Source organism: Oncorhynchus keta, chromosome 12 (assembly GCF_023373465.1).
Source record: "Oncorhynchus keta strain PuntledgeMale-10-30-2019 chromosome 12, Oket_V2, whole genome shotgun sequence".
Classification (NCBI taxonomy): Eukaryota; Metazoa; Chordata; class Actinopteri; order Salmoniformes; family Salmonidae; genus Oncorhynchus; species Oncorhynchus keta.
Genome location: NC_068432.1, coordinates 28,797,534 through 28,816,139, shown reverse-complemented (window position 1 = coordinate 28,816,139; position 18,606 = coordinate 28,797,534). Strand labels below are relative to the sequence as shown.

General features: G+C 42.2%; 1 long non-coding RNA gene across 1 annotated transcript; it reads right to left on the bottom strand.

The window, feature by feature from the left end:
• Positions 1-599: 599 nt before the first annotated feature.
• Positions 600-6,376, bottom strand: LOC118391693 (uncharacterized). Its single transcript, XR_004827196.2, has 3 exons — positions 1,382-6,376; positions 1,057-1,158; positions 600-938 (listed from the first exon to the last, which is right to left on the bottom strand). It is a non-coding gene; the product is annotated as an uncharacterized LOC118391693 (long non-coding RNA).
• Between the last annotated feature and the right edge of the window lie 12,230 nt (positions 6,377-18,606).

Genomic DNA, 18,606 nt, shown 5'->3' with positions numbered 1-18,606 from the left:
GGGCTGCGCATTATCATGCTCAAACATGTGATGGCGGCGGATGAATGGCACAACAATGGGCTTCAGGATCTCGTCACGGTATCTCTGGGCATTCAAATTGCCATCGATAAAATGTAATTGTGTTCGTTGTCCGTAGCTTATGCCTGCCCATACCACAACCCCACTTCCACCATGGGGCACTCTGTTCAGATTGTTGACAACCACAAATCGCTCGCCCACAGGATGCCATACAAGGTGTCTGTGGTTGTGAGGCCGGTTGGACGTACAGCCAAATTCTCTAAAATGACGTTGGAGGCGGTTTATGGTAGATAAATAAACATGAAATTCTCTGGCCACAGCTCTGGTGGATATTTCTGCAGTCAGCATGCCAATTGCCCGCTCCCTCAACTTGAGACATCTGTGGCATTATGTTGTGCCTTTTATGGTCCACAGCACAAAGTGCACTTGTGTGATGATCATGCTGTTCATGCTGTTCATTCAGCTTCTTGATATGCGACACTTGTCAGGTGGATGGATTATCTTGGCAAAGGCAAAAAAAAAACAATTTGTGTACAATGTCTGAGAGAAATAAGCTTTTTTTTTGCATATGGAACATTTCTGGGATCTTTTATTTCAGCTTATGAAACATGACACCAACCCTTTACATGTTGCGTTGATATTTTTGCTCAGTGTATATTACATTCATCAAATAAAATAAAGAAGATGTGCATACTTCTTTTGCAAATGTCCCTGGGGAAGTCAGCCAGGCGCTTGAGGCCCATGTCCTTCGACAGGGCCTTGGTGAGCTGCAGGGCCACCTCTAGGTCATAATACTCCAGCAGCCTGTCCACCAAGTCACCATGTCCATGCCCTGGGGAGGAGCACCCAACAACAACTCTGGGTAACGCTTCCACAGCATGATCTTAAACTTCCTCAGATCATCCTTCCCCAGTGTCTTCCTGGTGGCCGGGGAACCACAGAATGAAATAAAAATAAGAGAAAAGAAGAGCAATTCTCTAACTCATCAACTCAATTCTTGTTGACATTTGTGCCTGAACATACAGTACATCAGCCTACCTTGAAGGTGAAGTCTACAGTCAGGGCTGGGTGCCTCTTCTCATCTGGGTTTTTGATCAGCTCTGGTCTTGGAGGAAGTTCCACTGCATGAAACTTTGAGACCTAGAGAGGTAGTGGGAGATGAAACTACTACACATACGGGTGCATGAGCCTAAACATAGATATGACCATTTTGTAAACAAATGGACATACATCCACATTGTATTCCCACTAAACCCAGGAACAAATACTCACATAAACATATACATAATTACACCATAAAAACACACTTAAACATAGTTTGCATCCTGTCTGTGACTGATCAAACATGGAGGACTGTTCTTACTTCCTGTTTCTGGTCTCACAGTCAACTGTCCACAGAGTAGCAGCTGGAGTAAGACTCTGTTCTTTGCTGCTGGACTCTGTACATAGAATATCACATGGACAATGATTGAGCCCTTTTCACATCATGCCTACTAAACACACACAGGAAACATTACTGTGGACACGTGACATGCGCCGTGTACATGGGTCTCAGGCCATTTCCCAGGTCCAGGGAGGGTCTCCTTTCAGGCACATAGAAAGCCTCCTCTCCCTCATCAGACACAGAGATACCACTTCTTCCTCAGCCAGACACCACCTCTCCAAATGGAAAAGTGACATCTGATATTGTGCCCCCTCAATCATGTTCCATCATGTCAGCCCCTCACCCTACCATCCTGGAGAACCTCAGGAGTACAGGTTCAGGGTCAAAGTCTGAAGTCAATGGCTACTTGACCAGTGCCAGACAGCACACACCTGTGGATGTAAAAAATAAATAAACACACACCTGTAGATGAAGGTTAAATATTGACGATAGATGAAATGCATGTAAATGACAGACTTGTTGCCACTTGCGTGTAGGCCTCTCTTACCATGAAGAAATTCAGAAATACCGACGTTTTCTGTTTCAGGTGAGCTTGTTTGGAAACCTCTCTGCTACTAAATGCACTTTGTGTCTCACTTAAGCCGATTCAATTGACTAAAAATTCATATCTATTCATTCAAAATACACATAACACAACACTGGGGACAAAAATAATAACTCAAGTGTCACAGTTCAAATTCTACATATTTGTCTAGACTAGAGACCAGGCCGTACAAAGATTTAGGTCCGACAAAGACAAAACTGTAATAGGCTACGTTCACTTTAAAAGATACCTCCTAGTCAGGGTTGCCAAGTCCAGTTGAAATTTCTAGCTCAATGATCTATCAAAACCCGCTCACGAAGCCTGAAAACTAGCCCAACATTTTGTTTTCGCAGCAAGAGAGGAGCTGCCACATTTATTTTATGAACCCTTTATCCATTACGTTGTCAAGCATTTTAAGAAGGAAATCTAAGTAATTTCTAACGACATAGGCTAAGAAGCTAAATTTGGTTTTCCATCAAAATAGTAATCTGGTCTGGAGCAGCAGCACGGCCAGGTGGACTGGGGACAGCAAGGAGTCATCATGTCAGGTAGTCCTTGGGCATGGTCCTAGGGCTCAGGTCCTAGAGAGAGAGAAAGAAAGAGAGAAGGAGAGAATTAGAGAATGCACACTTAGATTCACACAGGACACCGAATAGGACAGGAGAAGTACTCCAGATATAACAAACTGACCCTAGCCCCCCGACACATAAACTACTGCAGCATAAATACTGGAGGCTGAGACAGGAGGGGTCAGGAGACACTGTGGCCCCATCCGAGGACACCCCCAGACAGGGCCAAACAGGAAGGATATAACCCCACCCACTTTGCCAAAGCACAGCACCTACACCACTAGAGGGATATCTTCAACCACCAACTTACCATCCTGAGACAAGGCTGAGTATAGCCCACAAAGATCTCCGCCATGGCACAACCCAAGGGGGGGCGCCAACCCAGACAGGATGACCACATCAGTGAATCAACCCACTCAGGTGATGCACCTCTTCCAGGGACAGCATGAGAGAGCCCCAGTAAGCCAGTGACTCAGCCCCTGTAATAGGGTTAGAGGCTTAGAATCCCAGGGGAAAGAGGGGAACCGGCCAGGCAGAGACAGCAAGGGCGGTTCGTTGCTCCAGAGCCTTTCCGTTCACCTTCCCACTCCTGGGCCAGACTACACTCAATCATATGACCCACTGAAGAGATGAGTCTTCAGTAAAGACCTAAAGGTTGAGACCGAGTTTGCGTCTCTGACATGGGTAGGCAGACCGTTCCATAAAAATGGAGCTCTAAAGGAGAAAGCCCTGCCTCCAGCTATTTGCTTAGAAAGTCTAGGGACAATTAGGAGGCCTGCGTCTTGTGACCTTAGCGTACGTTTAGGTATGTACAGCAGGACCAAATCAGAGAGATAGGTAGGAGCAAGCCCATGTAATGCTTTGTAGGTTAGCAGTAAAACCTTGAAATCAGCCCTTGCTTTGAGAGGAAGCCAGTGTAGAGAGGCTAGCACTGGAGTAATATGATCAAATTATTTGGTTCTAGTCAGGATTCTAGCAGCCGTATTTAGCACCAACTGAAGTTTATTTAGTGATTTATCCGGGTAGCCGGAAAGTAGAGCATTGCAATAGTCTAACCTAGTAGTGACAAAAGCATGGATTAATTTTTCTGCATCATTTTTGGACAGAAAGTTTCTGATTTTTGCAATGTTACGTAGATGGTAAAAAGCTGTCCTTGAAATGGTCTTGATATGTTCTTCAAAAGCGAGATCAGGGTCCAGAGTAACGCCGAGGTCCTTTACAGTTTTATTTGAGACGACTGTACAACCATTAAGATTAATTGTCAGATTCAACAGAAGATCTCTTTGTTTATTGGGACCTAGAACAAGCATCTCTGTTTTGTCCGAGTTTAAAAGTAGAAAGTTTGCAGCCATCCACTTCCTTATGTCTGAAACAAGGACACAGCCCTTAGCCGTGGTACAGTGCATTCAGAAAGTATTCAGACCCCTTCCCTTTTCCCACATTTTGCTACGTTACAAAGCAAAAACCAAGCCACGAGTCGAAGAAATTGAGCCCCAAGACAGGATTGTGTCGAGGCACAGATCTCGGGAAGGGTAGCAAAAAATGTCTGCAGCATTGAAGGTCCCCAAGAACACACTGGCCTCCATCACACTTAAATGGAAGAAGGTTGGAACCTCCAAGACTCTTCCTAGAGCTGGCCGCCTGGCAAAACTGAGCAATCGGGGGAGAAGGGCCTTACTCAGGGAGGTGACCAAGAGCCCGATGGTCACTCTGACAGAGCTCCAGAGTTCCTCTGTGGAGATGGTAGAAACTTCCAGAAGCACAACCAACTCTGCAGCACTCCACCAATCAGGCCTTTATGGTAGAATGGCCAGTTGGAAGCCACTCCTCAGTAAAAGCGCGACAGCACCTAAAGGACTCAGACCATAAGAAACAAGATGATCTGATCTGATAAAACCAAGATTGAACTCTTTGGCCTGAATGCCAAGCGGCACATCTGGAGGAAACCTAGCTCCATCCCTACGGTGCAGCATGGTGGTGGGAGCATCATGCTGTGGATATGTTTTTCAGCGCCAGGGACTGAGAGACTAGTCAGGATCGAGGGAAGGATGAACAGAGCAAAGTACAGAGAGATCCTTGATGAAAACCTTCTCCAGAGCGCTCAGGACCACAGACTGGGACGAAGGTTCACCTTCCAACAGGACAACGACCAAGACAATGCAGGAGTGGCTTCTGGAGTAGTCTCTGAATGTCCTTGAGTGGCTCAACCAGAGCCCGGAATTGAACCCAATCGAATATCTCTGGAGAGACCTGATAATAGTTGTGCAGTGACGCTCCCCATCAGCTTGAGAGGATCTGCAGAGAACAGAGAGGAGAGAACAGAGAGGAGAAACGCCCCAAATACAGATGTGCCAAGCTTGTAGCGTCATACTCAAGAAGACTCAAGGCTGTAATCGCTGTCAAAGATGCTTCAACAAAGTACTGAGTAAAGGGTCTGAATAGTTATGTAAATATAATATTTTAGTTTTTTTTTAAATATACATTTACAAACATTTCAAAAAAACTGTTTTTGCTTTGTCATTATGGGTTATTATGTGTAGATTGATAAGGGATTTTTTTTAAATACATTTTTGAATAAGGCTGTAACGTAACACATTTTGGAAAAAGACAAGGTCTGAAAATATTCTGAATGCACTATATATAGGCCTACCACAAACTCCTGAGGTGCCTTATTGATATTGTAAATGGGTTACCAATGTAATTAGAGCAGTAAAAATACATGTTTTGAAAGTTGGACAGAGAACCTCTGTGCAAGAAACACTTCAAAAATAAATGCTAAGTTATTCTGGCAATGGTGCCATTATCATGTGCCAGATGTTAATGTTTTACTTCTTCGGAATCGGTGTCCCTTCCACGGGATGGTTGAGCTAACGTAGCCTAATGTGATTCGCATTAACTTGTAAGTAGCAAGAACATTTCCCAGGACATAGACATATCTGATATTGGCAGAAAGCTTAAATTCTTGTTAACCCAACTGCACTGTCCAATTTACAGTAGCTTTTACGGTGAAGGAATACCATGCTATTGTTTGAGGAAAGTGCACAATTGTGAACAGGAAAAGTTATTAATAAACAAATTAGGCACATTCGGGCAGTCTTGATTCTTTTTTAATTTTTTTTTTACAGAATTACAATGTTTCATTGTTTCATCAGTCTAAAACTTTGCACATACACTGCTGTCATCTAGTGGGCAAAATCTAAATTGCACCTGGGCTGGAATAATACATTATGGCCTTTCGCTTGCATTTCAAAATGATGGTACAAAAAATTACAAAAGAACGGTCGGTTTTTTCTTTGTATTATCTTTTACCATATCTATTGTGTTATATTGTCCTTCATTCCTTATACATTTCCACAAACTTAAATGGTACCAAGAATATGCATCTCCTTGCTTCAGGGTCTGAGCTACAGGCAGTCCGATTTTGGTGTAATTTCAGATGTAATTTTAGGCGAAAATTGAAAAAAGGGGCGGATCCTTAAGAGTACAACCCGTTCTAAATGGCCTACTTGCGTGATTGACTTGCTATTTCAATAGGCAAATCGACATTATAATGCAGTTTACTTTATTAAGCTACCTCTGAGCAAATGTATCTTAAAGCGCTCTAGTATGCTGAATGTCGTTTTCCAGTGCTTTGTCGCCTTTATATCAGTTCTAGCGCGTTAATATATTTTAAATAAAAAGGGTTGGTAATATGTGTCTCCATAGTGAACAATATAAATAGCCTACATAGAACTGGTAAAAAAAAAATGTCACGACTTGTGAGCTGGTCTCCGTGACTCAGCTGTCTACTGCAGTACTCTCTCAACCAGTGCTCTCAACACACACGCATAAACTCCCGGCCCTGCCCCTTCCCACCACTCCCTCGGTAACAGCCTGCTCACTGCCTGATAGTCAGCAGCAGCATGTCACAGTGGATAACTTAGATTTATTTAAGAGAAATGCCATGGTGGCCGCGGTGAAATTTAAAGGCGCTACATGGTCAATCTGCCGTCTGCATTGGACGTGCAGCATGTACGGTGATACGCCCTCTGTCGAAGGCAGGGCATTCATACCTCCTGCTCTTAAAGGAGTAGTGCAGCGCTATTGTGATGGAAGTTGTTAATTAAGGAAGTCACTGTGTTCATACAGGACCTCCCGACCCCTCCTACCGTCAATCGATCATGCCCACGCAGAGCCTTAGGGAGCCCTCGTGGGCTGAGCATGGTGATGCAGTACTGAGCTCAATTGCGTCACACTATCTATTTTTTTTCTACTGCGTTATTGACTTGTTAATTGTTTACTCCATGTGTAACTCTGTGTTGTCTGTTCACACTGCTATGCTTTATCTTGGCCAGGTCGCAGTTGCAAATGAGAACTTGTTCTCAACTAGCCTACCTGGTTAAATAAAGGTGAAATAAAAATCAAATAAAAATAAAATAGGCGCCTACGACCACATTTTCGGATCAAGCATAAGTTGGCTAAGAAAAACCAGTAACCCGCGACAAATGTTTTCTCCCGCGGCATCGTTTTCAAAGTAGCCCAATTTTGGGAAAACGGCGACATGGCAACCCTGCTCCTACTTCCATGTTCTCACTGGTCGTAGTTAAGGAGACCGCAGGAAAGTTAGACCACAGCGTTTCTAAACCCAGAGACGCAACATCGTAACATCGACTTCCGGGAACTCAGGCCGGGGTTTGAGAAGTCAATGAGAAAAGTGAAATAAATATTAGTTGTTAATTTTCTCGAAAGCTAAAGGCACAATCTAGATTCGAGTCAATGTCTTAAGTATTTGAAAACATGCTATTACGCCAACATTGTGAAAGTGACAAACTGACACGTTTTCATTTTCGTTAAAAACAACTTTATATCAAAGGAGTGCATTTGATTTGATGACATACACATGCGCAGTTTGGCGCGAGACGACCCGATGACGTGATTCTACACAAACTTTCTAACCAACGTTGCCATGACGTCGCAGACAAGTATGATCTGGGATCTATTGGAGAAGCAGTTTTAGCCTATCTTCTTACTGTACTGTCTTTGGTTAGACCTTGGAGATACAAAATGTAGTCTGAATCAATTTCATAGTTTACCAGCGAAGACTGGACCTATCCGAGCCGCACAGACTCCTCCACTCGCATCACTGAAGATTGAAGAACAGAGGAAGGTGACAATCGTCAACTGTAGCCTAGGGTCGCCACTAGTTACCACAGCCACAAAGTCATAAACCCAAGTTTATCTTAAAATCGGATTTAAGTCTAACCCTAACACAATCCCTTACCTTAACCACACTGCTAACCTAATGCCTAACCATAACCTTAAATCAAGACCAAAAAGCACATTTTTGTTTTCATGATCTTTTACTATATAGCCAATGTAGACTTTGTGGCTGTGGTAACAAGTGTAAACCGTAGGCAAGGGGTTAACTTTATCTTGCAGAGTGGGGGTTCAACACCTAGGGAGGTCCAAGATTTCTTTATACAAAAAAAAAGAAGATAAAATGGGTGTGGAATGGTTGTTTCTGGTGAATTCTGAAAGGAAATGCACCCAAAGCTTTCCTGATAATTTGGTCAATATATCCCAACCAACTGAAATACCAATAATTTCTGTATAAAGGCACAGGGCGAGACCCAGATGCAGTCCAGGAGGTACAGAGTGGCAGGCAGGCTCGAGGTCAGGGCAGGCAAAATGGTCAGGCAGGCGGGTTCAGAGTCAAGGCAGGAAAGGATAAAACATTTTTTTAAAAGGGGGAGGATTAGCAAAAAAGAGATAAGAAAAAGCAGGTGCACAGAAAAACACACTGGTTGACTTGACAAGGCAAACTGCCAAAAGACAAACAGGGAACACCGGAATAAATACTCAGGGACTAATGGGGAAAACGAGTGACACCTGGAGGTGGGTGGAGACAATAACAAAGACAGGTGAAACAGATCAGGGCATGAAATTCTGTATTACTTTAGACTGTTGGTCAACTCTACCAGTTCACCAGCACCCTGCTTTAACTAAAAATGTAAATGTCATAACCTTGCATGTTCTGAATTCTGTTGCTGTACATTTCAAAAGTGCTAAACAAATAGTTATATTGACTACGTCCATCCCAGAAATTACGGATTGCCTCTTATCCACTCGTCCCCTTATGCCATAGTTTGTATATCTCAATTGCCATTAGAAACCACATTTATTGAAGCAAGTCAGCCATATCAGCTATGTTTTTGAAAACAATAGTAAATGTGGCTGAATGAACTGTATTGCTGCCAGGCAAGGCTCCGCTGATAGCCAGGTGTAGCATTGGTAAGATGTTGGGACTGCTGTTGGGACAGCTTTATGTAGGCCCTAACAATTTGTGGACACCGTTTGTCACAGTTATAGTGCAATTAATGTATTGTTTAGTGTTGTGTTGTGTAGAGGCTTTGATGGCATGCATCCTATTTATTTATTTTTATTTATTTTTTCCTCACCAAGATTTAAATGCAAATCCCTGCATCTTATCTAGGCCCTCTCCCCTTCTATACACCAAGTCACTTGGCTCTGTCATATCTTCACATGGTCTCTCCAATCATTGCTATGCAGATGACACTCAATTAGTTTTCTCCTTCCCGCCTTCTGACACCCAGGTGGTGACATGCATCTCTGCATGCCTGGCAGATATCTCAGCTTGGATGTCGGCCCACTACCTCAAGTTTAACCTCGACAAGACAGAGCTGCTCTGTCCCAGGGAAGCCCTGCCCGCTCCAAGACCTCTCCATTACAGTTGACAACTCCAAGGTGTCCCCTCCCAGAGTGCCATATTTTTTGGGGCGTCAACCTGGGCAACACCCTGTCATTCAAACATTAAAGCAGTGACTCACTCCTGCAGGTTCATGCTCTAAAACATCCTTAGAGTACGACCCTACCTCACACAGGGAGTGGTTCAGTTTCTTATTCAGGCACTTGTCATTGTCATCTCCCATCTGGCCTACTGCAACTCGCTACTGGCTGGGCTCACCACTTGTGCCATCAAACCCCTGCAACTTATCCAGAATGCTGCAGCCCACCTGGTGTTCAACCTTCCCAAGTTCTCCCATGTCACCCCGCTCCTCTGCACACTCCACTGGCTTCCAGTCGAAGCTCGCATCCATTCAAAGACCATGGTACTTGCCTACGGAGCAGCAAGAGGACCTTCCCCTCTGTACCTTTAGGCTATGCTCAAACCCTACTCCCCAACCCTAGCACTCCGTTTTACCACCTCTGGTCTCTTGGCCAGTCTAAGGACTTCTCTGCTCTGGCACCCCGATGGTGCAATCAGTTTCCCCCTGAAGGCCCTGCCCATCTTTCAAAAACCTCTTAAACTCTTACACCCCCCCACCCCCGTCAAATTCTAGCTTTGCTGATAGCTACTTTATTGAGAAAAAAATACTTACTATGACTGTAATATGTGGTTGTTCCACCTAGCTCTCTTAAGATTAATACACTAACTGTAATTCGCTCTGGATAAGAGTGTCTGCTAAATTACTACAATGTTAAATGTAAAAATGTACCCCCCCACACACACACACACAAACACACACACACACTTGAATACATCTTTACTCCGGCGGGATTTAATCTGACCGCCCCTTTTCGTCTATGCACCATTTAAAGGCAATGTTACCCCTGTTGTGAATATCACATTCAAAGTAAACGCTGCATTGCGGATCTTCCACAGTCCCAATTTAATCCTGGCTTTAGCATTGTTAAACTGGAATTGGTCTATTTGCTATCACAGTACCTAATCCCTGACACACCATACACACAACAGGATGTGTTTGATGATGCGTAACTTTGCTTGAGAGTTTGTGGTTGACCGGGTTAGAGACACCTGGGCTAGAATCCAGTCTGTGCCCAGATGGGTCTAGAACTGTAACAGAGGTAGTTTGGTAGTTTGGTGAACTACACTTGAATGTTGAGTAACCCCAGCCCTAGGATTCAAACTGGCAACATGCCAGTTACTGGCCTGCTACTTTAACCTCTTTAGGCAGGGCCCGGCCCCAGGCAAAGCAAAACATATATTTTTAAAAGAATAATGTTTAGAATTGCAGGAAAGTATCTCTAAAATGTATCTCTAAAATCATCAAGAGGGTGGCCAATAAAATGTTTTGCCCACAAGGTGGGGGGTCTCCAACAAAAATTTAGCTTAGGGCCCCCAAAAGGCAAGTGCTGGCTCTGTCTTCAGGTATCAAAAAACCTTTAATCACATTTGTTACATTCCACCACCCATTTCACCTCCTCACAGATACTGTACCTATCCAAGTCACAGGACCAATGGGACAGAATGGTGTTTAACCTAGGTCTACTGCAGGCCACAAAACTGTGTTACCCTGCTAAGCTTAAGTGTAGGCATTAGCTCAGGGAACTTACGCAAATCTTTCGGTCTCAGACAAGTTTAATTACACCTACAATACTTTTCAGGTGCTATAGCCTACTGCCTTGGTGGCCATGAGTAAGGCACTTTGCCCGTAAACTGCTACAAGGGCAAGGCTGACCCTGTTCTGCTCCAATACTGTTCTGTGTTTAGTATGTCATAGGGTTTGGTACAGTGACAACAAAAAACAGTTACCATTATACAATATACTTTTATTTTGAAAAAAATGTTGCCTGAGTATGTGTGTGTGTGTGTTATTTTGTCACATGCCTATGTGTTCCTGTGAGTCTGTACATGCATGTGTTTTGAATACATGTTAAGTTTGTATGTGTGGGGATATACCAGTATGTGTGTTTTGGCAACTCCAAAGGCGTAAAGAATGCATAAGCCCTTTATGAAATCATTAATAACACCTTCATGAATGTTGCAGGATCATTCATAATAACCTTCATACCACATTAATACAACATCAATTATATGTCATCTTCAAAACAAAAGTTTTCATTACACTATTACAAGATATTTTTTATAAAAAATATATTTTGGGATTGAGCTGGATGGTTGCTGGTGTTACTGACCGGGTTACTTTTGCGCAGCATAAGACTGATCGCCTATGCTGAGACTAACCCAAGGAGTTAGCTTGTGGAGCTAATGCAAGTCTTCAGGTTTCAGGCAAGGTTAAAATGACACCAATTGCCCTGATGCCATTCAGATCTGGGTTCAGATAGTATTTGAACTCGTTTAAATAGTTTGAGCGTTTGCTTAAGCCTGCCTGGAGTGCCAGATTGATGAGTTTTGCACTTTTGGGACTATTCCATGTCCATCAAAACAATGGAAATAATACATAAATACATTGATTTTGGCATGTTATTACATGATTGGTTGAAGTTATTAGCAATAACTGTTATAATCTGTAGCCAGGGCTCCAGACTAGCGTTTTCCCAACTTTTCATTTGGTTCGCACCAGCCAATGATTTGGTCGCACCAACATTTTGGTTGCAGCGTAATGCAATAGAATGAATTACTAATCATCTTATAAGGTCATTCACAGTGCTTTATTGAGAAATCAAAGCACTTTCTTGAAGACGTAGGATACTGTTTGATCAAATCGTGGTTTTCGCCCACCCAAAAAATACAATTTACAACTAGCAATGACGCAACCAATTAAAAATGTAACTCGCACAGCCAATTCAAAGGGTCACTAAATGGTCGCAGTCTAGACCCCTGCCTGTAGCGCAGGGGTCTAAAACAATAGGCTGAAGCAAGGAGTTGCCCATATGTATTTGTGCTAATCATTAGCTAGATCAGTGCTTCTTTTTCACTCATGCCCCCCTTTCATCGTGGGGCACCATCCTATCCACCCCCATACCCCCTCACCTCCCCCAATTGAATGAACTCTTACACAATTGTTACACAAAAATATAGTATAAGAATAACAAAATTATTCTAATATAGTTAATACATTTGCCTTTTACACATCGGGAAACAGCATTGGGGGCGGCAGGTAGCCTAGTGGTTAGAGTGTTGGGCCAGTAACCCCGAAAGGTTGCTGGATCGAATCCCGAGCTGACAAGGTACAAATCTGTCGTTCTGCCCATGAGCACAGCAGTTAACCCACTGTTCCCCGGACGCCAAAGACGTGGAAGTCGATTAAGGCAGGGCATCGCACCTCTCTGATTCAGAGGGGTTGGGTTAAATGCGGAAGACACATTTCAGTTGAAGGCATTCAGTTGTACAACTGTCTAGGTATCCCCTTTCCCATTGTCTTACATCAGATAGGGCAACAATTCTGCCTGCACATACTCAGATTAGGGATGAGCGTCGCATAGGAGTGACACCACCAGACATAAGACAATGAAGGAAACAGTATATACAAACACCAGTACCTGGTTTCCCTTCCATATTGAAATCAAGAAGTAAAAATATATAACAGATATATAAACCAGCTTATTGCTGTGCAATGTCACATGCATCCCTATGAATGAAGACTGGGGTGGGCCAATTTCTATTGTAGATTTTCTCAAATTTAAATAAGAAATAAAGATGGTTCTGGAAGTATTCTAAGGGTGATTATAGGTTGCGTGATTAGTTCTTTCCCCCCACAATTGTGGCCTTCAAATCTGTTTTCTAAACATAAATAAGAAGGATAGGTTGCTGCTGGTGATCAGATTCTGGGAAATAGGCATTCATCCTCTGACTAGGGAGAGAAACCGGTTTGCTTGAACCTACTGCCTAAGGTTCACGGGCTCTCTAATTCTGTAGCCTACCAAAAAACAGATATTTTAAGGTTTATAATACTACCAAATCTGTCTTTGAACTAAAACAATTTAGCCAGTATATACTTGACCAATTATAATTTGTTTTGAGAAATAGTGCCCACACATCTAATAGAAACTTTCTCTATTTGAAGAAATATCATTGTCTATATCATTCTTATGCTTATGTTCAGTATGTACCATGTTAAATTAGCCTGTACTATTTTATTTGTTCCAAGTTAGCTCACAAATTTGGGGGTTTGTTAGGAAGAGAGAGGAGAAAGTGTAACGGCTTTCCTCCTGGGAAGGAGAGGCGGACCAAAATGCAACGTCGTTGAAGTTCATGTTTTTTAATAAGAAAACTAAACATAATACAAAACAATAAACGTGGAAAAACCAAAACAGCCCTATCTGGAGCAACAAACACAAAGACAGGAAACAACCACCCACAAAACCCAACAAAAAAACAGGCTACCTAAATATGGTTCCCAATCAGAGACAATGACTAACACCTGCCTCTGATTGAGAACCATATCAGGCCAAACATAGAAATAGACAAACTAGACACACAACATAGAATGCCCACTCAGATCACACCTTGACCAAACAAAACATAGAAACATACAAAGCAAACTATGGTCAGGGTGTGACAGAAAGAGAGAAAGACAGGATATAGTGCATGAGGAATTGAGTAGCACTGTGTGGTGTAAAGCCACAGAAATCCAGTATCTGCTTAGCGCTTTATGTCACAGTTTTTCCCCCTGGCGGCCACTAACCTTGCTCAACTACTGTATACATTTTATCTGTCTCATCTTCATTTTTTAAGTCACTCCAACAAAACAATTTTGAGGTAAATGTGTCTTATATTTTGTCATTTAGAAAAAGTTATATGATCTAGTGAATTTCTATCTATAAATGTTTTATATACATACCACGCAGGGAGCCTAAGGATAAATAATTCACTTGTTTAGAGATCCATTTTTTAATCCGTTTTTAATAAAGCAGTCAAATGTAAGGTCAGTCTCCCTAGGCTACGCCCATGGGCTACACAGTCTTCCTAGGCAGACGGGTTACCTCCCACTAGGTCTGAGATTTCCGAGATTAGTATACCTACAGTATGTCGCTCACTCAGCTTCACAAATTTGGCAATGGTTAAATACAGTGCCTTGCGAAAGTATTAGGCCCCCTTGAACTTTGCGACCTTCAAACATAAAGATATAAAACTGTATTTTTTGTGAAGAATCAAAAACAAGTGGGACACAATCATGAAGTGGAACGACATTTATTGGATATTTCAAACTTTTTTAACAAATCAAAAACTGAAACATTGGGCGTGCAAAATTATTCAGCCCCTTTACTTTTAGTGCAGCAAACTCTCTCCAGAAGTTCAGTGAGGATCTCTGAATGATCCAATGTTGACCTAAATGACTAATGATGATAAATACAATCCACCTGTGTGTAATCAAGTCTCCGTATAAATGCACCTGCACTGTGATAGTCTCAGAGGTCCGTTAAAAGCGCAGAGAGCATCATGAAGAACAAGGAACACACCAGGCAGGTCCGAGATACTGTTGTGAAGAAGTTTAAAGAACATCCGGATTTGGATACAAAAAGATTTCCCAAGCTTTAAACATCCCAAGGAACACTGTGCAAGCGATAATATTGAAATGGAAGGAGTATCAGACCACTGCAAATCTACCAAGACCTGGCCGTCCCTCTAAACTTTCAGCTCATACAAGGAGAAGACTGATCAGAGATGCAGCCAAGAGGCCCATGATCACTCTGGATGAACTGCAGAGATCTACAGCTGAGGTGGGAGACTCTGTCCATAGGACAACAATCAGTCATATATTGCACAAATCTGGCCTTTATGGAAGAGTGGCAAGAAGAAAGCCATTTCTTAAAGATATCCATAAAAAGTGTTGTTTAAAGTTTGCCACAAGCCACATGGGAGACACACCAAACATGTGGAAGAAGGTGCTCTGGTCAGATGAAACCAAAATTGAACTTTTTGGCAACAATGCAAAATGTTATGTTTGGCGTAAAAGCAACACAGCTCATCACCCTGAACACACCATCCCCACTGTCAAACATGGTGGTGGCAGCATCATGGTTTGGGCCTGCTTTTCTTCAGCAGGGACAGGGAAGATGGTTAAAATTGATGGGAAGATGGATGGAGCCAAATACAGGACCATTCTGGAAGAAAACCTGATGGAGTCTGCAAAAGACCTGAGACTGGGACGGAGATTTGTCTTCCAACAAGACTATGATCCAAAACACAAGGCAAAATCTACAATGGTTCAAAAATAAACATATCCAGGTGTTAGAATGGCCAAGTCAAAGTCCAGACCTGAATCTGTGGAAAGAACTGAAAACTGCTGCTCACAAATGCTCTCCATCCAACCTCACTGAGCTCGAGCTGTTTTGCAAGGAGGAATGGGAAAAAAATTCAGTCTCTCAATGTGCAAAACTGATAGAGACATACCCCAAGCGACTTACAGCTGTAATCGCAGCAAAATGTGGCGCTACAAAGTATTAACTTAAGGGGGCTGAATAATTTTGCACGCCCAATGTTTCAGTTTTTGATTTGTTAAAAAAGTTTGAAATATCCAATAAATGTCGTTCCACTTCATGATTGTGTCCCACTTGTTGTGGATTCTTCACAAAAAAATACAGTTTTCTATCTTTATGTTTGAAGCCTGAAATGTAGCAAAAGGTCGCAAAGTTCAAGGGGGCCGAATACTTTCGCAAGGCACTGTATGTCTGTGAAATGTATTCTTACATAGTCCCAAGTTGTAATAACATTTTCCAGTTGACAAAAGGACTGCAAGGCGCACAGCCACAGTGCTATCCTCATCAGAGATTGAGGAGCACCTGAACCCATGATTGAGATAATTTGTCTCACCTGTCTGTCACAACCTGATTTGTTTCACCTATTTATAAGATAATTTCCAATCCCAATGAATCAATCAATAGCTCTGACCAATTCCCGAGGTTTGTAAGACCATGGGTATAATAATAATTAGTCAAAGACTCAGCTTATACAAAAGGTTAGTACAGTTTATTCAGAGAACGTTCTAAAGTCAAGAATACAAAACAATTCATTTCATACTGACTTCTCACACCCACACAAACATACGCACACACATATACACAAACATACGCACGCACTGTCTGTCTCACTACCCAGCCGACAGAGATAGTGACCTTGTCCTTGAGACATACTCCCCGTTCTCTCCCAAATCTCTAGTCAGGTCGGCACCAAGCTCAGACAGTCTGTGTTTAAAATACCATGAAGACATATTGTTTACCCTAATTCTGACTAGGACTACACATTTATTGATTATGATTTTATACAATTCCATACAATTATATGTTTCAGGGCGGAATATTCTAATCATTCAATTAACAGATAATTCTCACCTACCACCTGTTCTTGTGATTGTCTCCACCCCCCTCCAGGTGTCACCCATTTTCCCCATTATCCCCTGTGTATTTATACCTGTGTTCTCAGTTTGTCTGTCACCAGTTAATCTCGTTTGTCAAGTCAACCAGCGTTTTTCTCAGCACCTGCTTTTCCCCAGTTGCTCTTCTTCTCCCTCCTGGTTTTGACCCTTGCCTGTCCGGACTCTGAGCCCGCCTTCCTGACCCTGAGCCTGCCTATTGTCCTGTACCATTGCCCCTACTCTGGATTACCGACCTCTGCCTGACCTGACCCTGACCCTGCCTGTCATCCTGTACCTTTGCCCCACCACTCTGGATTATCAACCCCTGCCTGCCTTGACCTGTCGTTTCCCTTCCCCGGTTGCTGTAATAAACATTGTTACTTCAACATAGTCTGCACTTGGTTCTTACCTGAAACTTTAAAAAAATAAAAAATAATTTCACCTTTATAAAAACTTATTAGGCATCAAATCCCGTTAACGGGATCAATTTGACAACAGCCAGTGAAACAGAAATCTCATAATTAAAATGACTCAAACATGCAAGTATAATACACCATTTTAAAGATATACGTCTTGTTAATCCAACCACATTGTCTGATTTCAAAAAGGCTTTACGGCGAAAGCATACCATGCGATTATGTTAGGTCGGCGCCTCGTCACAAAAAAACATTAGGTTATTTTCCAGCCAAAGAGAGGAGTCACAAAAAGCAGAAATAGAGATAAAATGAATCACTAACCTTTGATGATTTTCATCAGATGGCACTCATAGGACTTCATGTTACACAATACATGTATGTTTTGTTCGATAAAGTTCATATTTATATCCAAAATCTCAGTTTACATTGGCACGTTATATTCAGTAATGTTTTGCCTCCAAAACATCCTGTGAATTTGCAGAGAGCCACATCAATTTACAGAAATACTCATCATAAACTTTGATGAAAGATACAAGTGTCAGACATAGGATTAAAGATAAACTTCTCCTTAATGCAACCGCTGTGTCAGATTTCAAATAAGCATTATGGCGAAAGCACACCATACGACAATCTGAATACAGCGCTAAGCCACCAAAACAAGCCATAGTCACCCGCCAAGTTGTGGAGTCAACAAAAGTCAGAAATAGCGTTATAAATATTCACTTACTTTTGATTATCTTTATCGGAATGCACTCCCAGGAAACCCAGTTCCACAATAAATGTTTGTTTTGTTCGATAAAGTCCATCTTTATGTCCAAATACCTCCAAATACCTCATTTTTTTGCTCGTTTAGATCACTAATCCAAATGCACAAAGCGGGGGCACTAAATCCAGACGAAAAGTCAAAAACGTTCCTTTAAAGTTCGTACAAACGTCAATTGATGTATATAATCAATCTTTAGGATGTTTTTATCATAAATCTTCAATAATATTCCAACCAGACAATTCCGTTGTCATTAGAAAGGAAAGAGAACGATCGTTGCGCTCACGGCCACTCGTGAGACACAACTAATGCCTTTCAGGCTGACCACTTGTTGAAACAGCTCTTATTCTCTCTCCTTTCACAAAACAACTTTCTAAAGACTGTTGACATCTACTGGAAGCCTTAGGAAGTGCAATCTGACCCCATTTACACTGGATATTGGATAGGCAATCTCTTGAAAAATGACAAACTTCAGATTTCCCACTTCCTGGTTGGATTTTTCTCAGGGTTTTGCCTGCCATATGAGTTCTGTTATACTCACCGACATCATTCAAACAGTTTTAGAAACTTCAGAGTGTTTTCTATCCAAATCTACTAATGATATGCATATCCTAGCTTCTGGGCCTGAGTATTAGGCAGTTTACTTTGGGCATGCTTTTTATCTCGACGTGAAAATACTGCCCCCTATCCCAAAGAAGTTTTAAACCAGGTAGGCTAGTTGAGAACAAGTTCTCATTTACAACTGCGACCTGAGCAAGATAAAGCACAGCAGTTCGACACATACAACAACACAGAGTTACACATGGAATAAAC